Source organism: Mastigoproctus giganteus, chromosome 7 (assembly GCF_048544385.1).
Source record: "Mastigoproctus giganteus isolate SK-2022 chromosome 7, ASM4854438v1, whole genome shotgun sequence".
NCBI lineage: Eukaryota > Metazoa > Arthropoda > Arachnida > Uropygi > Thelyphonidae > Mastigoproctus > Mastigoproctus giganteus.
The window spans coordinates 33,258,023-33,279,842 of record NC_143581.1 but is presented as its reverse complement, the minus strand read 5'-3'; the positions used below and the strand labels follow the sequence as shown (position 1 = coordinate 33,279,842).

Here is a 21,820-nt window from a genome sequence, read left to right as displayed (position 1 = left end):
TGCAGTTGAAGTCACTAATTCCACATTGCTGAGCTATATAATTTGCCTCTTCTTGCAAAATCGGACATGATATTAGCAAATCAGATGCATGCATTTGTTGGTACCACTCAAAAAGTCCTGCTTTGCACCGCAAATTTGTTTCCTGTTTTTTATCGCTGGTCCGGTGTCACACACTTCTTCAAGTTTTTTTTTTTTGGTCTTTCAGTATTCTAAATAAAGTAGATAAAGGGATGCTGTATTCTTTTGCAATGTCCGTTTTGCTTCGTTCCATCCTATCAGCCTCTTGTGTAAGTTTCAGTTTAATTCTGTCAGTTTACGTTTTGTTGCCATAATACTACTAGGTGAGATTTAATATAAATAAATCTTAAATTAATTTAAAAACACAAGTTCCAAAAAAAAAAAAAAACACATCAGCTCAGATAAAATGGCACAAAAAACAGATTACTATATACTGTAACAAAAGACTCTTTGAACTAGCATAACTTAGAAAAACTGTTTTAATTCTTTTGAAAATTGAACATCTCATCCTTCATAATGATGTTTTTCAGAGTACACTTAAGTTGTAGCTACCATAAATTGGTCTTGTTTACACAAAAGTAAATTCTAACACGTCAGTGGCATCACTAAGGAAACCAAGTGGCCAGAGGCAATAACAGGGGTAATAATCAGACAACTGTGCCAAGGTTTGTATTAAACATACAAAATAACAATAGTTATTTTTCACAGGGTGAAAATGAACTCCAGTGTTCTCCCCAGGACCTGTCAACTGGGTGCACCGCCCGGTGAATTTAACTGACCGCCCGGCTAAAATTTAAGCGATTCTCGTGGTACCATATGGTACTGCTCACTGATCTCGATCAATATTAATTCGAACATACTATGCGATTGAGGTCAATGCAACAGGAGTGAATGCCAAGTCTGGCTGGATATGCGATTGGATGCCAAAAGATCAGTAGAACTCAGCTTTTCGGTATGTAACTTACCTATGCAGTTATAACACCTCCTACTATTCGACCACTGGTACAATCGTTTCAGATATAACAGTCAAAAACAGATCAGTAATTGTACTGTCAACTATGCATTATTTGGGTACCACTACAATATGGCCGCTATTCAGTGTAGCCACGTTATTTCGCACTCCTGGATATTGTGTTAAATGTGTTTAAAGTGTCAATATCAGCAAGAAAAGTATCCACAATGAAAGAATAACATCTGAGGATCCCTAGATGAGACAATTTAACTAACCTGGGATTTTTACAGTTTATCAACGTTACTCATCTGTGTCCTTTGTTGCCAAACCGCATGGTCATCATGTGGCTGACACCAGGGCCATAGAGAGGCACCAATATAAAATGGTTGCCACGCTGGTAGAACACTCCACCAAACTATACTGGTAACAGGTGAACTTTGACATAATAACATGTATTTTGTAATCCCCCCCCCTCACCTGCCATAGACTTTATATGGACAGAATCTCTCTTCGAACCTATAACTTTAGCTGCAGAGCCAACTAACCATCGTTTTCTACGCCCCCGAAAAGAAGTAGCTGCGTCCTTCTGCCACGAATTTTAAATTAGCTGTTTACCCCCTCACATGATCGTGGGGATTGCCCAAATTTTCAACGGTGCTGTGCAGCTCTTAATTAACGCACAGACTTGTGTAACCCCTCAAAATTCTTCTTTTCTTTCCCCCTACAAGGATCCACTGACAGAATCCCACTAATTCGGAAACCCTGTTTTTCCGACCTCAACCAATATGCCATCGGAAGATCTCACCCATACGAAAGAAAACATCGGGAAAGCGCCCGAAACTATACTGATTGACGACTCAAGAGATGGTGCTGACGAATAGAAACCAGGCCTGCTCTCTAAAAAGTGTAATAAGAGGCAACCAGTCCCTAAAATAGGTATGGAAACAGGGTCCCAATCTGACCCCAACAAGAAACAACCAGAACAAAGTCAACAGGTTGAAACTATCGAAGAAGTGTACACCTTGGACCCAACCTTTCCGGAGGGCCCTGTGCCGGACCAGATGCTCGTCCTCAGGCACGCACTGGAAGATCTCCTGAAAGAACAGAACAACAGAGTGACCACATGGCTCCGGGCTGACATCGTCTCCCTGTGGACCAAGCTGGAGGCCATTCTACATGACACATGTAGAACATGAGAGAGTTACTACCAAGTTAGAGGCATACCTTCAAGGTGGGGCAAGTGAAACGCCACAGTGCACCCCGACCTATTCAGAGGCACTGAAGAACAAAACCACAACTACAGCTACAGCTACAACTATAACCACCACTTCCAAGCCTACTCCTAGGAACACTACCTCCAAAGCCACGTCTAGTGGTTTAAGAACCACTAGCCACGTCTAGTGGTTCTTAAACCCATCACAAATGACACTCACAAAACTAGCGAAGAAGTAAAGCAAACGGTGATCAATCCCTGACCCAAGACTTCAGATCTGTGATGATCAGATCTATTAGAAAGACGTGGAATACAGGGGTCATCATCGAAACTGAAACAAAGGACGATGCAAATCTCATTACGAGAAACTCCAGGATCCCCATGCTCGGGCTCTCAGATGAACTGCCCAGAGAGAGAGGACCCCTCTATAGTTATTTTTGGCATTGACAAAGTACTCAGCCCTTCCTCCATATTTGAAGAAGTGTACAGGTGCAATCTGCAACAGGCACTACCTGACAAAGATCCTACCAGCCTTATAATGCCGAAATTCCAAACTAAGAGCAGAAATGGAGGCTCCTCAAACTGGGTGCACAGACTGGCCCCTGAGGCCTGGCAAGAGATCACAAAACAGGCAAGAATATACATAAATTGGAGCTCTCACTGGTACAAGAAGCACATCGTGGTCCCGAAATGTTTCCGGCATTGCTGATTCAGGCATACCACGGACACATGCACCCAACAAGAAGCAAAATGCAGACATTGTGCTGAGAAGGGGCACAACTTTGCAAACTGTCCAAACAAAGCAAACGATCCAGTTTGTGCTAACTGTAAGTGGCAGAAACTCCCTCACACACATTAATTCAGAGACAAACTATTATATTTAGGCCACCCGAATAATTAAATTTATCTGCCGTGCTGTGTCTTATGTCTGTTAATTGCGTGCGTTCTATGGTCGATTTGCCTGTTTTACTGAACAAAAAACCTCCAATCTCTGGAGGAAAAATCTTGCTATCTACGCCTCAGACCGACTAATTCACGCAGAGACAGCAAATGCCCTGTCTACATAAAAGCAAAAGGTGCACAACAACTAAAGGGACTCTTCCTAAAAGATATAACACAAGCTTCATTAAATTTCTCCAGCTAAATGCGCAGCAGGCCGTTGCGGGACAGATTAGGCAAAAGGCAGAGGAAGGAAAATCTTGACATCATACTGCTACAAGAACCTTACACCTGTGCCAGGGCTGTACAGGAATACCCACTCAATTACAAGATTGTCCAGGTGGGTGGAGGGACCCCCCAGGATGGCTGTAGTGGCGAGAAACCCTAATATAACAGTGACAAAGATCACCCACCTGTGTTCTGAGTGGGCATCCTGTGCACACATAATATCGTCACTGGGAGAATTGTATGTGATATCCTTGTACTGTCATCCGGGCGAGAATATTCTCTCTGCAACACAGTACTTGCAACATGTACTCACCAAGCTGCATGGAGCCAGGATACTTGTCTCCGCTAACTTGAACTGCTGCCCACCTCTATGGCACAGCGAGACCCCGGAACACAGGGGGGGGGGGTCCAGAAATGGACAACACATGGAAGTTTTTGACCACCAGTGGCTTTGTTGTCCTAAACCGTCCCAATAAGCTACCCACCTTCAGTTCAACCCTTTGGGAAGTCACCTTGGGTGCCACCATAGCTACCAGATCTCTTGCCAGTCACATTGCAGCCTGGAAGGTTCAAGAGAACTGGACCACTTCCAACCACCGAGCTATCACATTTGACATGCAAAGATCACTCCACCGAGCCCCAGTCATTTGTTTCAAACTAAACAGGTGTGCAGTAGATAAAGCGAATTGGGAACAATTCAAGACGCTATCATCAGCAAAGCCAACAACCTACAAACCGATCAACTACTGAGCTGCACACCAATGTGCAATGACAAATGCCATAAATGCTGCAAACCAGACGATCAGGACAAGGACCCCACAGCCGGGAGCAGTCCCATGGTGGTCACAAGAACTTGAAGTACTGAGACAGGAAATGAACCAAAAAGAGACGAGCCTTCCAGAGAGCTAGATGGATCTGGCCCCCACCCTGAGGTGGAGTTCCTCAGGCAGCAGTACAGGGATGCCAGGAATAAACATACCGCAATGATCAGGCTGCAGAAGAAGCTGTCCTGGGAGCACCTGGTGTCTACTGTAGGCAACTCGGACCCATGAAGCATAATATATTGCAAAACCATGAACAATCTGCTCAGAGGGGAGATGACATCCTCCACAATAACCCTGCAAGGCACTATGACAAAAAATTGGCAAGATTCAATCAACAACATTCTAAATACCACCTTCAAAACACTAAATGGAAATGATACTCCTGAACACCAACTACTTTGTCTGGGCAACGAAGCTTACCAAACCACCCAAATGGAAGAGCCCTTCACTCACCACGAATTAAAACAGCCATAAGAAAAGTCAAAAGCAAAAGAACTCCAGGTTCAGACATGCTTAAGCCGGAAATAGTAAAGAGGTTTTGAGAATGTGAGTAGCCTTGTGCAGGCGAAGTTTTTATTGCTCCTAGAATAGAGAAGTTTTTTCTGTTTTATTAGCTTAAATTGGCATATTAACTTATTTTCTAGAGTAGCTTTATATTCCTAGTCACAATACTTAGTTTAAAGTTTAACTTAGAGATTTTGTAGGTATTACTTAGTATCGGTAAAGGTATCAAATCCACGTGTTACAAGTTGCAGCTCTGCTGAACGAGAAGGTTTTTAGCCATAGTTAGCCGCTTTATTGACCAATTTTTATATAAAATTATTTTCTATAAGTAGCTTATAGACCTAGTCAGGATCCATAGTTCATTCTGAATTGAGACAGCGAGATTTGGAAGTTAATTAATACTTAAGTGTCCGTAGATTTACCATTCGTAACTTGCCACCATTGTTATACAATACGCTATATCCCGAACTAGATAGTGTAAGCTTAGTATAGTATAGTATAGTATAGAATATAATATTGTCAATTAATCAGTAATATCTATTAATCTTGTGACAACTTCGTTGTCAATTAAATTGTACTTTTTAACTCAATACATATAATGACTTAGATTACAAACATAACATAATTAATTAATACATAACTTGATAAGGAAGTTATATAAACGAAACTTGTAGATAATACTGAAAAATATATATAGCGTTATAACTGTGTTGGGATACAAGTTTAGGGTTATAATTTTGTACTGAAATTGAATTTTTATTGAAATTAAATCGAAATCATGACTCAGACCAGAGCAGCAAAGCAAAAGGCTCAAGCTAATGGGAGTGCTGTGGCTCAGGGGAGAACTGGGGGGGGGGGGGGGGGGTAGTTGCCCTCTAAATCACAGCCTTTTAAAATGCACTGCTTGCTTGATGTTTGTGGAGCAATCAGGTATGGGACATGATATTGCCATGGGGGATGTCTTTGTGTGTGTGTGCGTGTGCGTGATGTAAGGAAATCAGGCAACCACTCAGCGTTGTTATGGGCCTATATGAGAGCTTGAAGGACAGGGTGGATGCCCTCGAAGGATCTAAACTGAGGGGGACCATCAAGCTCTCAGCTGCCCACATCAACGCCAGAGCTTGCACTTGGTCATCACACAACACAGCAGCAACCCCCAAGGCAGAATGCACTAGTCCCACAGGAACTAGTAGTTGTTGGTGACTCTATTATCAGGGAAACGGGGAACATGCTTTGTAAAAAGGATAGGTGGAACAGGACCAGGGTATGTCTGCCAGGGGCAAAGGTTGATGAAGGTGTAGAGCAGATATCATCTTTTAAGGGCACAAAAGGTGATACAGTTGTACACATTAGCACTAATGATATTAAGAGTAGGAGACCGGCAGAATTACTTAACAAGTACAGGTCACTGTTGAAAAAAAGCCGCGAATTAGGGTTGAAGTTGAAAGTATCTGCAATTCTGCCCAGACACGATAGAAGGGAGTATATGATAAGAGCCTTGTGGATCAATTCAGCCCTGGAAAGATTGTGCAAGGCTCGAGGGGGTAGAATTTTTTTCAGCCTGGTCTGTACTTGTTAACAGGAGAGACTGCTTCTACAGGGATGGGATACACTTAAACAGAAAGGGTGCAAGAATATTTGCTAATGCTATCGAGGCAGTGTTAGGTGGGTCGGAAAACTGCTAGCTTGGGGAGATACAAGGACTAATAGATTAACAGTAGCCAGTGGAAGAGGTGAAAGTGATTTTTGCACTGCTTCTATTAGAATGAGTAGCAACCTGGAAAACACAATGCAGGATATTTCAGAGACTGCTGGGAGTCATTGTGGTACAAGTAAACACACGGGTTGTGTTAGAGTAGATAAGAATAGGAACAGGTGCATGTATACTTGTGTGTACACCAATGCTAGGAGTTTGGTAAATAAATTTGATGAATTTGAGGTATTGCTCAAAACATCAAAGGCAGATATTGTTGGAATATCAGAGACATGGTGCCACACAGATATAAGGAATGCAGAACTGGAATTTGGGGAGTACAATGTGTGCAGAAAGGATAAACAGGAGGGTTATGCTGTTAGTTAAGAAACAGATAAAAGCTAAGGAAGTGCATCTAGTTTAAATGGGTGGACAGAGCAATGTTGAGTCACTTTAGTGTGACATAAGCACTGGGAAAGCAAAATTGAGAGCAGGAATGTGTTATAGGCCTAATGACTCTGATTAGTACAATGAACTGTACCCAAAAATAGAGTGGGCCAGTGAATCAGATTGTCTTGTAATGAGGGATTTTAACTTCCCAGATATTGACTAGACCTTGTGATTTCATCACTCACACACTAGAAACCGTTTGTGGATTTACTGGATGATTGTTTTACTACAGCAGCATGTTCGAGAGGCAACTAGAGGGAGCAATACTCTTTTTCTGATTATCAGCAGTGATTCTTCATGCATTAAGAATCTACAGATAAAGGAACCACTAGGTTGCAGTGATCACAGTGTACTGATGTGGGGTTTACTTAAAAATGTAATTGCCATCAGAGGTTAAGAGAATGGTTTCTGATTTCATAAAGGTGACTACATAGTGTGCATAGTATTAGGGTCAGGCACCACCTGTGGTTTCCTACATCTGCGCCATATGTTCGCTGTGAAGGAATACAATACTACTGTAAATGCCAGAAAAGTGTTGTGTGCTGTATATGACATATTGCGGTAGGTTCTGTTGTGTGTCCTGGCATTTGGCCGCAGAGCCCCTGGTGGGACTCCACGTTGCCCGCAAAGGTGACTACAGTGGTCTCAGACAGTTTTTAAATTCTATTCAGTAGGACCAACAGCAAATTCTAAATGGGAAGCATTCAAGGAAGTAATCTTAGAAGTTACTAGGCTTTTTGTCCTAACTAAGAAATACTGTTCAAGGTTTAGGCACAAATGGATGGCAGATGAGTTAACGAGACTCTTGGTAGAGAAGAAAAATGCACAGAACACAAATTATCAGGTGACACAGAAGACTATGGTAGATATAAGCTAGTGTGTAATCAAGTCACAAAGGAGGTTAGGGAAGCAAAGGCAGCTTATGAGAAATCATTGGTAAAGGATGCAAAGAAAAACAGCAAAGACTTCTTAACTTTACTTATGTAACTCGAGAAGTGGCTGAAGCAAATTGGTCCGCTTGATATTGATGGTTCAGTTGTTGATGATCCTGCTGATGAAGCTAACAAACTGAATGAATATTTTGCATCTACAATCATACATGAGGAAGTATGTAGGGAAGTGGAGGCCAGAAGCTTATCAAAATCTAGCAGGGAGCTAAATGATTTTGTAATAACTGAGAGCAAAGTGGAAGAGAAATTTAGGGTGGATGGATCTATCCAGTTATATTAAAGGAGGCAGCAAAGGAAGTAGGCAAACCATTAGCCATAATTATGAAAGCTTCCTTGGATTCAGGGGAGGACCCCATGGACTGGAGATGTGCAAATGTTCCCCGGTTCACAAAGGGGAATCAAAGGGTGACACGAGTAACACAGACCTGTTAGTTTAACTTCTGTTCTGGAGAAAATAATGGAATTATTGCAGGATCATCTAGACAAGACTACAGTTATAGTTTAGAAGCAGCATGGGTTTGTTAAGGGAAAGTCTCGTCTGACAAATTTGATTGGATACTATGATGTGGTCACAAAGGAACTGAATGCAAAAAATAATTTTGATATCATATACTTGAATTTTAGGAAAGCTTTTGATACTGTTGCACATGGAAGACTATGTACAAATTGGAGCAGTATATGGCATTTAGGGCAGATTGCTGCTATGGATAAAGGGATGGTTGAGTGGGAGAAGACAGAGTGGTAATCAATGGACCCTGCTCTTCATGGCCTAATGTTATTAGTGGAGTCACCCTGGGTTCGGTGTTGGGCCCCTTGTTGTTTTCTGCATTTATCAATGATACTGATGAAGGTATATCAGGGTTAATGTCCAAGTTTGCAGATGATACATAAGTTGGCAGGATTGTTAATGACAGTACACTACACTACTGCAACAGGATCTAGAAAAGTTGAGTAGATGGGCTGATAGGTGGCAACTGAAATTTAATATTGACAAATGTAAAATACAGGTAGCCCTCATTTTACGCTAGTTTGATTTGCGCTGATCACTAACCACAATGGTATTTTTATTTATTTATTTTTGCAATTTTGTTTATAAATTGAAAGTTTAAAATCGTCAGTCTGTTTGTTGTTTGTTATTTGGTTTTTAGGAGCATTGGCAACTAAGGCCATATTGCTCCGGGGATATGAGGTGGTCATTCCCAGACCTTTCCACATCCTTTGTATTTAGTGGTCAGGGGCTCAAACACCGGTCTAATCAAGAAGCGCGTACTACACACTGCTGCTCCTGCCCACCTGGCTACGGAGGCGCCTAACATCGTCAGACAAAATTTATCAGCATCATACTGTGCTATGTATTGTGCACTGTTCACGTGATTTAGGACAATATCAGCCAATCAGCAATTAGCACATTCGTATCAGAGATGGGAAAGATTCCTGCCCTCAAAGTAACAACTCGTGGATGTGGATGCGGTTGTAAATGTCCATGGAGTGAAGCATTCAGTTGGTTGTTGTTTACGTTATTTACACATGTTGGAAATTTATTACGCTAACATTTTTTAAATTAATTGTGCTATTAATAAATTAAATAATAATAATAGTGACAGCCGTGTGCAGTTTTTTCCAATCATGTTATAAAGTTTTTAATTTAAAATAATAAAGACATGCCATGTCTGGTAAAAGTAGTTAATTGAATCCTAGTGCAATATTCGGAGGATAGAATCTGATGAAAGCCGCCCTAATGTGTGCAGGGCTATGAATATGCCTAAATTGACTATTACTACAACTATGAAGAATGCTAATAAAATAAAACAATCAATGCAAAGTGGTAGGTAAAATTTTTGGTGCCCGGAACCTAACCCTGTGATTTCTGATTGACTCCATTATATAAAAGGTTCCATTTGTGCCGATTCCACTTGCGCCTGTCCCCACAGGAACCTAACCCCGACGTAAATCGAGGACTACCTGTACTATATAATGGTAGCAGTACTTTACATTTGTAAAGTAGTGCTACCCCAGAGTAACGTACTAACTGTGTGGTACTACACTCAGGGTAGAGGAGAATGAAAAAGACCTGGGGGTAATTGTGCAGTCAGATGCAAGAGTATCCCATGGTGCTTTGTCAATGACATACAGGAATTTTGTTAGCAGGGATAAGGAGGTGATTATCCCCTTGTCAATGGCCAGGCCACACATTAAGTACTGCATACAGGTCTGGAGGCCTCGTTTTAGGAAGGATGTAGAGCTCCCGGAGTACAGAGAAGGGCAATGAGATTTGTGAATGGAACAAAGGGTTGCTGTTATCAAGAAAGGCTTCAATTCTGCAAATTGCAACGTCTGGAGACTAAGTACCTATGAGGTGATCTCATTGAGATGTATAAGGCCTTGAATGGTTTGAGCAAGCTCAATGCTGATGGGATTCTTCCTCTTGCTTGGATTACTCACCTGAGGGGACATAAATTCAAATTGAGGAAAGACAGATGTAGGATAGACGTACGGAAATTTGCCTTTAGCCAGCGGGTGGTTGGTTGGTGGAACAGACTGCCATCCCTTGTGGTGGAGGTTGATAGCCTAAATAAGTTTAAGGCTCAGCTGGACAGGTATTTTGAACGAACAGAGGGGTGAAGTGGAAGTGGGTTTTTTTTTTTTTTTTTTGGCTGATGCTGCATAAGCTTGCTTTCTTGCATCAAATGCCTCTGCTAATGCTAATGCTGTCATTGTGGAGGTCAACAACTTAAATAAGTTCAAGGCAGAACTAGACAAACATTTGAAGTGAACGAATGGGTGAAATGGGAAGGGTTTTTTTTTTCTGGCTGATGCTATACATGTATAAGCTTGCTTTCTTGCAACATATGCCTCTACTAATGCTAATGTTAACATTGCACTGGCCACCCACAACCACTGCCTTAGATTTTGTTTCTGAACTTAGAGCATAATTCCCCACTCCTCTCTGTATACATTGTACTCCCCATATTCAAGTTCTGAATCCCTTATATGAGTGATCAAATATAAGGGACTCTCAATCCCTTATATCATTCACAGAGTACTTGTTCCAGGGCTGCACTGTACTGCTTGAATCACAATATTTTGTACTTCAAGACTTATGTTCGGATGCAACATCAAATATCCAGTTTGCCATAGAAATAAAAATGGTGCTTATAAATAAAAATTTGTTGATTAGGAACAATACTGTCAGGAACTCGAAACTGTTTCTTAATGGCAGCTCTTGCATTACTGTCACAGGAACTATAAATGAAATTGTCTGCATGTTTCTTGTTTCTCATTTGAAAACTTAAGCCAACATATTTTTGATGAAAGATTATTGCTTACAAAGTGTGTTGCTTTACCAAACTGTTTCCAAGCTCTGAGAACATTTGAAAGAACCAGACTAAGTAACAAGATCATGACACATGCACAGCCAGACTGGCACTACAGTTAGTGACCAAGCACCCCATCCATCTAAAATTGGGTAAAATTTGATAAAATTTTTTTGTTTAAAACCAATCAAGAAATCAACCCTGTATAAACAATGAACCCTGGAAAAATCGTTATTTATAAGCACACATATAATCTACATTAATTGCACTTGAGCATAATTGTAATATTATTTCAAAAAATATAAACATTAAACACAGGAAACCTACAAATATTATTATGTACTTTTACAGCATTTGCTGGATGCAGCACACTTTCCACAAATGAGTTTTTTGAATTGGGCACAAGTGTCATGTTTCATTTGCACATTTAGTTGTCTAGGATGTATAATTTTTTGTTCTTATCTGTCAAATTCAAAATCCTAAACAGCTTAGACCTGGATAATGACCCGGAACTTAATATCGGAAAAATAATGTTGGATATTACAAGACAGCTACAATGGTACAAACACATACATGTGTTTGAACCATTGTAGCTGTCTTGTAATATCCAATGTAATATCCAATTGTAAATGTTCTGCAGGCAGGAGTACAAGGGTAGTCCTAGACTACAATAGTTTGCAAAGAGAAAACCAGGATCCCCACAAGAACTGGGTGGATTGCTGCTATCAAGAAAAAGTCTGAATTTAACACCTACAGAAAAATGTGGCTGTCATTAAAAGACAGGGAAACATGGAAGCCACTAACTAATGAGGGACTCACAACATGTCAATAACTGAAAAGATAAGCTGTAATGTTCCCATGCATAAATGTTTACCAAATGTTGGGTGCAACAACATTATTTTCACTTTCAGAATATGTTCTTTAATCTGAGGGTTATATTCCTCAACCATAACAGAAACTGAAGATCTCAATTTTTTCTCCAGATGCCTTGTGATATTGCTTCTATTTCTTTCATACTTCAATGCTTCCTCAGGCATGACTCGATTTATTTGACTACATTATTAATATCACTTGGTAATAAACAACTAGTGAAAAAAATGGAACCGATGTGAAAACATTGCTTCAGCCTTTATGTGTAACTGCCGAACCTGCAAGTTGAAACAGGCTCAAAATGTGGGTGGGACGAAACAAATACATCACATTTTACAACAAAAGTCAGAGCCCAAGATGAAACATGTGTTGGCTGTTGTAGCGTTTTAGGCACATCAGTCTAAGGACATACTGCACTGTATATAATGTCTGTAAATTGTATGTTCTGTGGTCAATTTGCTATTTGCTGAACAAAAATACCCAGGTTTCTAGGAGGAAAAAACCGCACTACCCTTGCCTAAACCAACAGAACTGTGTTGTGTAAAAAGCCCACAAAAATTGCTCATGTCATCAACATGAGATTCAAACTCAGGTCTTTTCCACACCGATCTTTTTCTAACAAACAACCCTTCGAAACACACAGTCCAGGTGAGTGGTCCTTTAGGAACCTCAGATCACAACTTGGTGATGGTCTCTTCTCCAATGGAGCCTTTCTCTCATTGCCATTCCCAAACTCGTGTTGTTTGGAATTACAGAAATGCAAAATGGGATTATCTGCAAGATTTCTTTTCTTCTTTTCCTTGGTCAGATTACTGTTTCAAAACTTCTGATGTCAATATTTTCTCAGATCGTGCCAGCAAAATTGTTCTTTTGGGGATGGAATCCTTTATTCCACACTCTACCTTAAAATCTCGTCCTTTATCTACACCTTGATTTTCCAATAAATGTGCTACGGCTTTTCAAGAAATGAATGTCACATATCATAATTGGCTTGTATCCAAATCTCCAGGTTCATTTTCTGCCTACACCACAGCTCACAACAATCGTAAAGCAGTTATTAATCAGTCCAAACTAGATTTCGAACAGGCAAAGAGTAGGAAACTTGCTTCTTGTCGAAATGGTAGCCAAGCATTCTGATCACTTTCCAAAGCTATTGGCCGCAACCTTTGCTCGTCTCTGTTCCGACCTTTGTGAAAACCAGATGGTTCTATTGACACTTCAGCCAAAGATAAAGCTGACTTGCTAGCATCCTATTTTTCTTCTAAATCATGTATTGATGATCTTGGTAAACCACTCCCTACATTCCCAGTACACTGCAAGCAATGCCTCCTGTCGTAGCCAGACCCTGCCAATAGAAAGCAAAATAGAAGGCGAATGCCAATGTTGATATGATATGTGTATAACAGTGATATGATGAAGTATATGACTGGTCTTTGTCAAAAGGATGTCAGAAAGATTTTGAACAATCTTGATGCTGAGAAAGCTCCAGGGTCCTGATGGTATTTCTCCAATTGTTCTCAAAACCTGTGCTTCTAAACTTACTCCTGTTCTGTCACCTTTTTTTCACTTTCTTATTTCAAAGATATTTTCCCTTCAGCTTGGAAATTTGCTCATATCAAATCAGTCCCTAAAAAGGGTGACAAATTCTTCCCATCCAATTGTCATCCTATTACATTTACTTCTACCCTTTCAAAAGTAATGGAGAAATCAATTAACCACCAACTCTTAAAGTATCTAGAAACCTTCCATCTGATCAACAATCGCCAGTATGGATTCCATCAGTGTCGCTCCACTGGTGATATACTGGCTTATGTTACCCATTTGTGGACAAATTCAATGGAAAAGTTTGATGAAACTAAAGCAGTTACTCCACAGTTCAAAGGCTTTTGATTGCCTTTCGCATAAAGGTCTTCTAAAGAAGCTTCTATCTTATGGCTGCCAACTGTTTTCGGTAACTGGGTATCTAGATGGCTGACTTCTTCACTAATGCTGGTGTTCCCCAAGGTGTGAGACTTTCTCCCTCTTTTCCTCTTGTATATTAATGACCTTCCATTTGCTGGAAATCCTATGCATAGCTTTGCTGATGATAGCACATTGCATTCCACCTTCTTGCCCTACACAAACAGCTTCAACTTCTCAAATATCCACTACTAATTCCTTAAATGCTGATCTTCAAGTAATTCTCCAGTGGAGCAAAGACAACTTAGTTGATTTCAATCCCTCTAAAACTCAGTCCCGCCTTATATCTCACAAAAAGGATTCTTCTGCTCCTATGTTTATCTTCGATGACACTCCAATTTCTAGGCAAGATCATATATCTCTATTAGGAATTACCCTAATCCCTAATCTCTCTTAGCATAAGCACATTACAAATATTGCTTCCTCTGCATCTAAAAAACTGGTTTTCTCTTTCGCTCTTCCAAACTCTTTCTTCCAAACAGCTGTTTATTCTGTACAAATCGCAAATCCATCCTACCACGGAATATTGTTCCCACATCTGGGGTGGTGTGCCCAAAACCTCTCTCAGGCTTCTAGATTTCACTGAAAAAGAGTGCAGTTAGATTAATTAATGACTCATCTCTAACAGTCTCCCAATCCCTGTCTCATAGACATTCTGTTTCTGCAGCATACCTTTTCTATAGATATTTCCATGGGCACTGTTCTTCTGAATTGGCTTCTATAATTTCTGCTCCCTCTCTTTCAAAGCAGTCCAAACACATGAAACCAGCCAACATCCTTTTACTGTAAGTGACCATTCGTCCCCGAAACAAGACTTGTGTCCCGGCTTATTTTTGTCCCCGATTCTGTATTTCTTCCTTAAAGTTATAAAATAATGAATATGAGACCAGAGCCACAATTTTGCTATTAAAATTAAAACTATCAAAATTCTGCTAATCTGGCAACAGTGTAACCATACTGGGAATCCCTGATGTTGCAACTCGAACGTTCAGCCCGCTGTGATCAGTGATGAACAAGACATTAAAGTGGTTTGATGACAGGTTTCTCGTAGGAGTATTTTCGTAGCATTGAATACTTGTCTTTCTATTTACTACATGTGTTTACTGTGTTATTAAATAAAAAAGTTATACAAGATTAAAACTGTAAGTTGCTTTGTATGTTTATATGCAACAGTGTTTTCTTGCATGAACTATATTTGGAGCGACGAAAAATCACAGCTGAAAGTGGAAACAATGCGAGCTATCATAGCTGTTAAAATAAACAGGGGTTTATCGTGTGAGGCCTTTAGTGTGAAAATATCAGCAAACCCTCCTATATTGAAAAAAATTCATTCTTCAGACAAATATACAGCAGTTAATTAGTGCAATGCAAACATTTATAGACGGGGGGTCGAGCCCGTCACCACCAAATACGGAGGATGCGGAAAGGTCAGGGAATGACCACCGCATATCCCAGAGCAATATGGCCTTAGTTGCTAATGCTCCTAAAAACCAAATAACAAACAAACAAAACAGCAAACATTTATGTAAAATGGATTTTCAAATGTTCAAATAAATGTTTCAAATAAAATGATTATTATTTAAATTAAATTATTATTACTATAGAATTAGTATTATTTTAGGTCCCGCGTCAGGCCGTGAGATGACTGCTCGTGTTAAAATGCATCTCTCTGATTGCTGGGATCAAAGCACCATCGGCATGGTCAGTAGTTGGAGTATGAAGGTATGACCTTCCTTCATACATATTTCCCGAAAATTACAATCTACAGAAGTTCAAGTCTAATGTCAACAAATATCTTCTTTCATCTTCTCAACCTCCAACCCATGCATGGTACTAAATACTATAGGTGTGAATACCTCTCATATTTGAGGTTTTCATAAAAGAGCCAAACATAAGATTTCACGAAAATCTACCCTCACTGGGTGCATTCTCATGAAAGATCAAGGTCAAGATTTCATATCAAGTGGATCGGTTTTCATGAAATACAAACATGAAGGCTCATAGACAATTAAATAATTGATAAATTTCTGTCACTCAATTTTAACCTTCACACCTTCAAGGGCTAAAAATAAATTTTAGCTTTTTTTACTGAATTGAAAACTGTGATCTATTTACTAATTTACTAAAATAAAAGATATAATTTACTAAACCCAATAGTTTTATATGTTTTTAGAATTTTCAAGCCCCCCCCCCCTCCAGATTGAAATGCATGTGCAATGCAAATGTCTGTATTTTTGTCAGCTGTTTGCACTTGTGTTTAGCTGGTAATATCAAAGCACTACAGCAAGATTAAACACCTGTCACTGGCATCTCATATACACCACATAGGAATGGGAGTTGCTTTGAAGAAAGGTAGAGCATCTCTTGAATGCCATCTAGCATCTCTTGAATGCCAAACAAAAATTTAATGTCTCATAATTCATATATTAAAATTAAGTAGAAAATATTATAACCAATTAGAGAATACTGGTGTGGAAAGGTACACGGGAGGATTTGAATTTATTTTTTAAAACAGATGAAAAAATATATAACAGAAAAGTTAAAAGAAAAATGGTGTCTGTCAGATATGATACTTACAGAGTAAGGTTAATAAAATATGAGATAGCTTAAATAATCTTTCTAAAGGAGCCAAATATAAAATTTGATGAAAATCAATCCTCTAGGAGGCAAGTTATTATATGTGGATGGACAGAGTGAAGACAACAGATGCTTAATGCACATATACAAACATGCCTAAAAACTGGGGATTAAAATGGTAGAAATGATTGGTTCAGCATTTCTACTGTTAAAAGCTGTAAAGGTACTTTGTGCTTATCATACATAATAAAATAAACATATTAATTTTCCCTTAAAAATGGCAAAAGGGAATTCATGCTTCATTCAAAATCTATACTAGACTTTTCACATACAAGAAAAACCACAGAAATGGTATATTGTTTATTATAATTAAGAAAAATATGTATAAAGTTGAGCAGGAAAAGTTATTTGATATATATTGTGGTGTTAAATGTATATTTATTTCTTTGCTGTGCCTTGTACTGCATATCGGTTATGGGCTCACATCCGGTGCGGTATGGGCTTGGCACACCTAGGGTCCTGAGCTGGATATCCTCATTCTTCTCTTTCTTGGTGATTTCCTTCTACTGCTCACTCCCTCTCTCTCAGGGTTACTCAATTTTTTTTTCCCTGGTGCAGCAGAAGTCTCAGGCTTCCTTGCACCATATGGCTAATAAAATAATAATAATCTTGTAACCCAACTTGCCATACAGGATATTTTATAAGTTTACTCATTATAACTTTGAACAGCACTAGACAATGTACATATAATGATTGTATACATCTCTAAATTATTAGCATTAGCATTAGTAGAGGCATTTGATGCAAGAAAGCAAGCTTATGCAGCATCAGCCAAAAAAAAAAAAAAAAAAAAAAACCACTTCCACTTCACCCCTCTGTTCGTTCAAAATACCTGTCCAGCTGAGCCTTAAACTTATTTAGGCTATCAACTTCCACAACAAGGGATGGAAGTCTGTTCCACCAACCAACCACCCTCTGGCTAAAGGCAAATTTCCGCACGTCTATCCTACATCTGTCTTTCCTCAATTTGAATTTATGCCCTCTCAGGTGATTATTCTGAGCGAGAGGAAGAATCCCATCAGCATTGAGCATGCTCAAACCATTCAAGGCTTTATACACTTCTATCAGATCACCTCGCTGGTGCCTAGTCTCCAGACACTGTAATTTGCAAAACTGAAGTCTTTCTTCGTAAGAGCACCCCTTTGTTCCATTCACTAATCTTGTTGCCCTTCTCTGTACTCGTTCCAGCAGCTCTACATCCTTCTTGAAATGAGGCCTCCAGACCTGTATACAGTACTCTAGGTGTGGCCTGACCATTGCCTTATACAAGGGAATAATCAAATCCTTATCCCTGCTAGAAAAATTCCTATATATCATTGACAATACACCATGAGCTACTCTTGCAGCCCGTCTGCACTGCTCAGAGAACTTCATATCTGCCTGCACAACCACCCCCAGGTCCCTTTCATTCTCTACCACTGTCAGTGTAGTACCACAGAGTTGATACGTTGCTCTGTGGTTGCTGTTTCCCATGTGTAGTACTTTACATTTGTCAATGTTAAACTTCATTTGCCACCTCTCAGCCCATCTGCTCAACCTTTCCAGATCCTGTTGCAGTAGCATAGTGTCAGTAGTGTCCTTGACAACCTTGCCTACCTTTGTATCGTCTGCAAACTTCGACATTAAGCTTGATATACCATCATCAATATCATTTATGAATACAGAAAACAATAATGGACCCAACACTGAGCCCGGAGGGACTCCACTAATAACATTAGTCCACGACGAGCAGTGTCCATTGATTACTACTCTGTCTTCTTCCCCTCAGCCACCCCTTTATCCACAGCAGCAATTTGCCTCCAATGTCACACTGCTCCAATTTGTGCAGCAGTCTTCCATGTGCAACAGTATCAAAAGCCTTTCTAATTTCTAAGTATATAATATCAAAGTTATTCCCTGCATCATAGTATCCAATCAAATTGGTCAGGCAAGACTTCCCCTTAACAAAACCATGCTGTGTCTGAGCTATAACTGAAGTCTTGTCTAAATGATCCTGCAGTGCTTCTTTAACTAGTGCCTCCATTACTTTTCCTGGAACAGAAGTTAAACTCACAGGTCTATAATTACTTGTGTCAGCCTTTGATCTTCCTTTGTGAATTGGGGTCACATTTGCACATCTCCAGTCTGTGGGTACCTCCCCTGAGTCCAAGGAAGCTCTCATAATTATGGCTAAGGGTTTGCTTACTTCCTTTGCTGCCTCCTTTAATATAACTGGATAGATCCCATCCACCCCGGGTGCCTTTCTTGTGTTTATCTTCAACAATTTCTCCTCCACTTTACTCCCAGTTATTACAAGATTCTCTAGCTTACTGCTAGAGTTGAATACACCTCTGGCTTTACCTTCGCTAAATAACTCCTCATGTGTGAATGTCGATGCAAAATATTCATTTAGTTTGTTAGCTACCTGAGCAGGATCATCAACAGTTGACCCATCGATATCAAGTGGACCAATCTGATTCATCCCCTTCCTTCTAGAGTTTACATAAGTAAAGAACTCTTTGCTGTTTTTCTTTGCATCCCTTGCCTAAGATTTCTCGTAATCTGCCTTCGCCTGCCTAACCTCCTTTGAAACTTGGTTACAGATCAACTTGTATCTATCATAGGCTTCTGTGTCATGTGTTAATTTGTATGTATCCCATGCATGTTTCTTCTCTGCCATATGCCTCATCAGTTCATCTGACATCCATTTAGGCCTAAATCATGAACAATATTTCTTTGTTGGTATGTAAAGCCTAGTAGCTTCCAAGATAAGTTCTTTGAATGCTTCCCATTTTGAGTTTCCTGTTGGTAACATCATCAGTTGGTCCCACTGTATAGAATTTAAATACTGTCTCAGTCCATCGTAGTCGCCTTTACGAAAGCAATAACCCTTCCCTTTACCCCTAATGGTAGTTACCTCTTTGAGTAAATCGCACTTCAGCACACTGTGATCACTGCCACCTAGTGGTTCATTTATCTGCAGATTCTTAATGCATGAAGAATCACTGCTGATAATCAAATCAAGGGTATTCCTCCCTCTAGTTGCCTCCCGAACATGCTGATGTAGAAAACAATCATCCAATAAATCCACAAAAGCCTTGCTAGTGTGTGAGTGACCAGCCCCCAAATTCCAGTCAATATCTGGGAAATTAAAATCTCCCATTATAAGACTCTCTGATTTACTGGCCCACTCTATTTCCCTGTACAGTTTCTTATTATACTCATCAGAGTCATTAGGCCTATAGCACACTCCTACTCTCAATTTTGATCTCCCATTCCTTATGTCACACCAAACTGACTCGATACTGCACTGTCCAGCGATGTCCACTGGCTTCACTTCCTTGGATTTTATGTATTTCTTAACTAATAGCATAACCCCTCCTCCCTTCCTATCCAGTCTATCCTTTCTGTAGACGTTGTACTCCCCAAATTCCAGTTCTGCATTCCTTATATCTGTGTGACACCACGTCTCTGATATCCCAACAATATCTGCCTTTGATGTTTTGAGCAATACCTCAAATTCATCAAATTTATTTACTAAACCTAGCATTGGTGTACACGCAAGTATACATGCACCTATTTCTATTCTTAGCTACCCTAACACAACCCATATGTTTACTTGTACCGCAATGACTCCCGGCAGTCTCTGAAATATCCTGCATTTTGTTTTTCAGGCTTCTGCTCATTCCAATAGAAGCAGTGCAAGAATCTCTTTCACCTCTGCCAGTGGCTACTGTTAATCTATTCGTCTTTGTCTCCCCCCCAAGTTAGCAGTTTCCGACCCACCTAACACTGCCTCGATAGCATCAGCAAATATTCTTGCACCCTTTCTATTTAAGTGTATCCCCTCCCTGTAGCAGCAATCTCTCCTGTTAACAAGTACAGTCCAGGCTGAAAAAAATTCTACCCCTTGAGCCTTGCACATTCTTTCCAGGGCCGAATTGATCGACAAAGCTCTCATCATATACTCCCTCCCATCGTGTCTGGGCAGAATTGCAGACACTTTCAAATTCAACCCTATTTCACGGCTTTTTTTCAACAGTCACCTGTACTTTTTAAGCAATTCTGCCGGTCTCCTACTCTTGATATCATTAGTGCCAACGTGTACAACTATATCACCTTTTGTGCCCTTAAAAGATGATATCTGCTCTACAACGTCATCAACCTTTGCCCCTGGCAGACATACCCTGGTCCTGTTCCACCTATCCTTTTTACAAAGCACGTTCCCCGTTTCCCTGACAATAGAGTCACCAACAACTACTAGTACCTTTGGGCCCAGCGCATTCTGCCTTGGGGGTTGCCGCTGTGTTGCGCGATGACCAAGTGCAAGCTCTGGCATTGATGTGGGCAGCTGAGAGCTTGATGGGCCCCTCAATTTAGTTATGTATAACTTTTCAGATACCCCTTTGGGTGAAATATTTTCTCAAACAATACAATAAAATAATATTTTATTATATTTTGTTCTCGAGCAGATAGGAATTTTTTGCAGATAACGCATTTACATTTCATATAACTTAGTTTAATAAATATTTTATTAAATAATAAAAAATTAAGAAAAAAAATAACATTGAAGAAAATATTCTATGCAGTGGTAATTTGTGGCCCCTCTGCAGATAATTACTGGTCACAAATCATACCGAAAGATTCCACATTACGGTCAAACTTAATGCATAAGAAAAGTTAATCAAAAACCTGAACAGCTAATAAAACAATGAAAGATATTTGCAACTGGACATTTATTTATTGCACGTTACTGAAATTCGCCAAACTTTGCGTCGCATTTCATACGAAACGCAGCGGTAAATCAAAGATAAACAAAAGCAAACAAAAACGTGCGTTCGCAAATATATGAACTGTAATAAGCCACAATCATGTTAATAGATACACCTATATAAATATGAAAATCTATTAACGAATCTATCAAAACACGATATTCTAAATTACAACTTTATAAATAAACTAACCTACGATTCAGACAAGTACTATTCGCGCCTTCCAATACAAGTGCTGCCAACTGGTGTTGCCATTCTGTGAAATAATTCTCACACGTACGGAAAATTCATTTCACTAATCGGTCCCTCGCAGGTAGCATATTTGGTGAATGCCATCCTCCCCACACCGGGTGGAAAAGACCAAAGTTCGAATTTTGCCAATGGCGTGAGGAATATTTACGGGCTTTTTCACGAACGACGTGGCTGAGTTAATTGTTCTCAGGACAGGGTAGCATGGTTTTTCTTGTGTTTTTGGTCCAGCAAACAACAAATCGACCACAGAACACACCCAATTTACA

At 39.8% G+C, this 21,820-nt stretch overlaps 1 protein-coding gene across 2 annotated transcripts in view; it reads right to left on the bottom strand.

Moving 5' to 3' along the window:
* The window catches only part of Rnmt (RNA guanine-7 methyltransferase), a 145,752-nt gene extending 124,220 nt beyond the window's left edge, over positions 1–21,532 (bottom strand). Inside the window, exon 1 of one of the 2 annotated variants that reach the window (XM_090377609.1) lies at positions 21,495–21,532. The gene's annotated coding sequence lies outside the window, so the exon portion shown is untranslated. The remainder of the gene's footprint in view (positions 1–21,494) is intronic. The other variant, XM_090377610.1, reaches the window with a different exon arrangement.
* Positions 21,533–21,820: the final 288 nt, after the last annotated feature.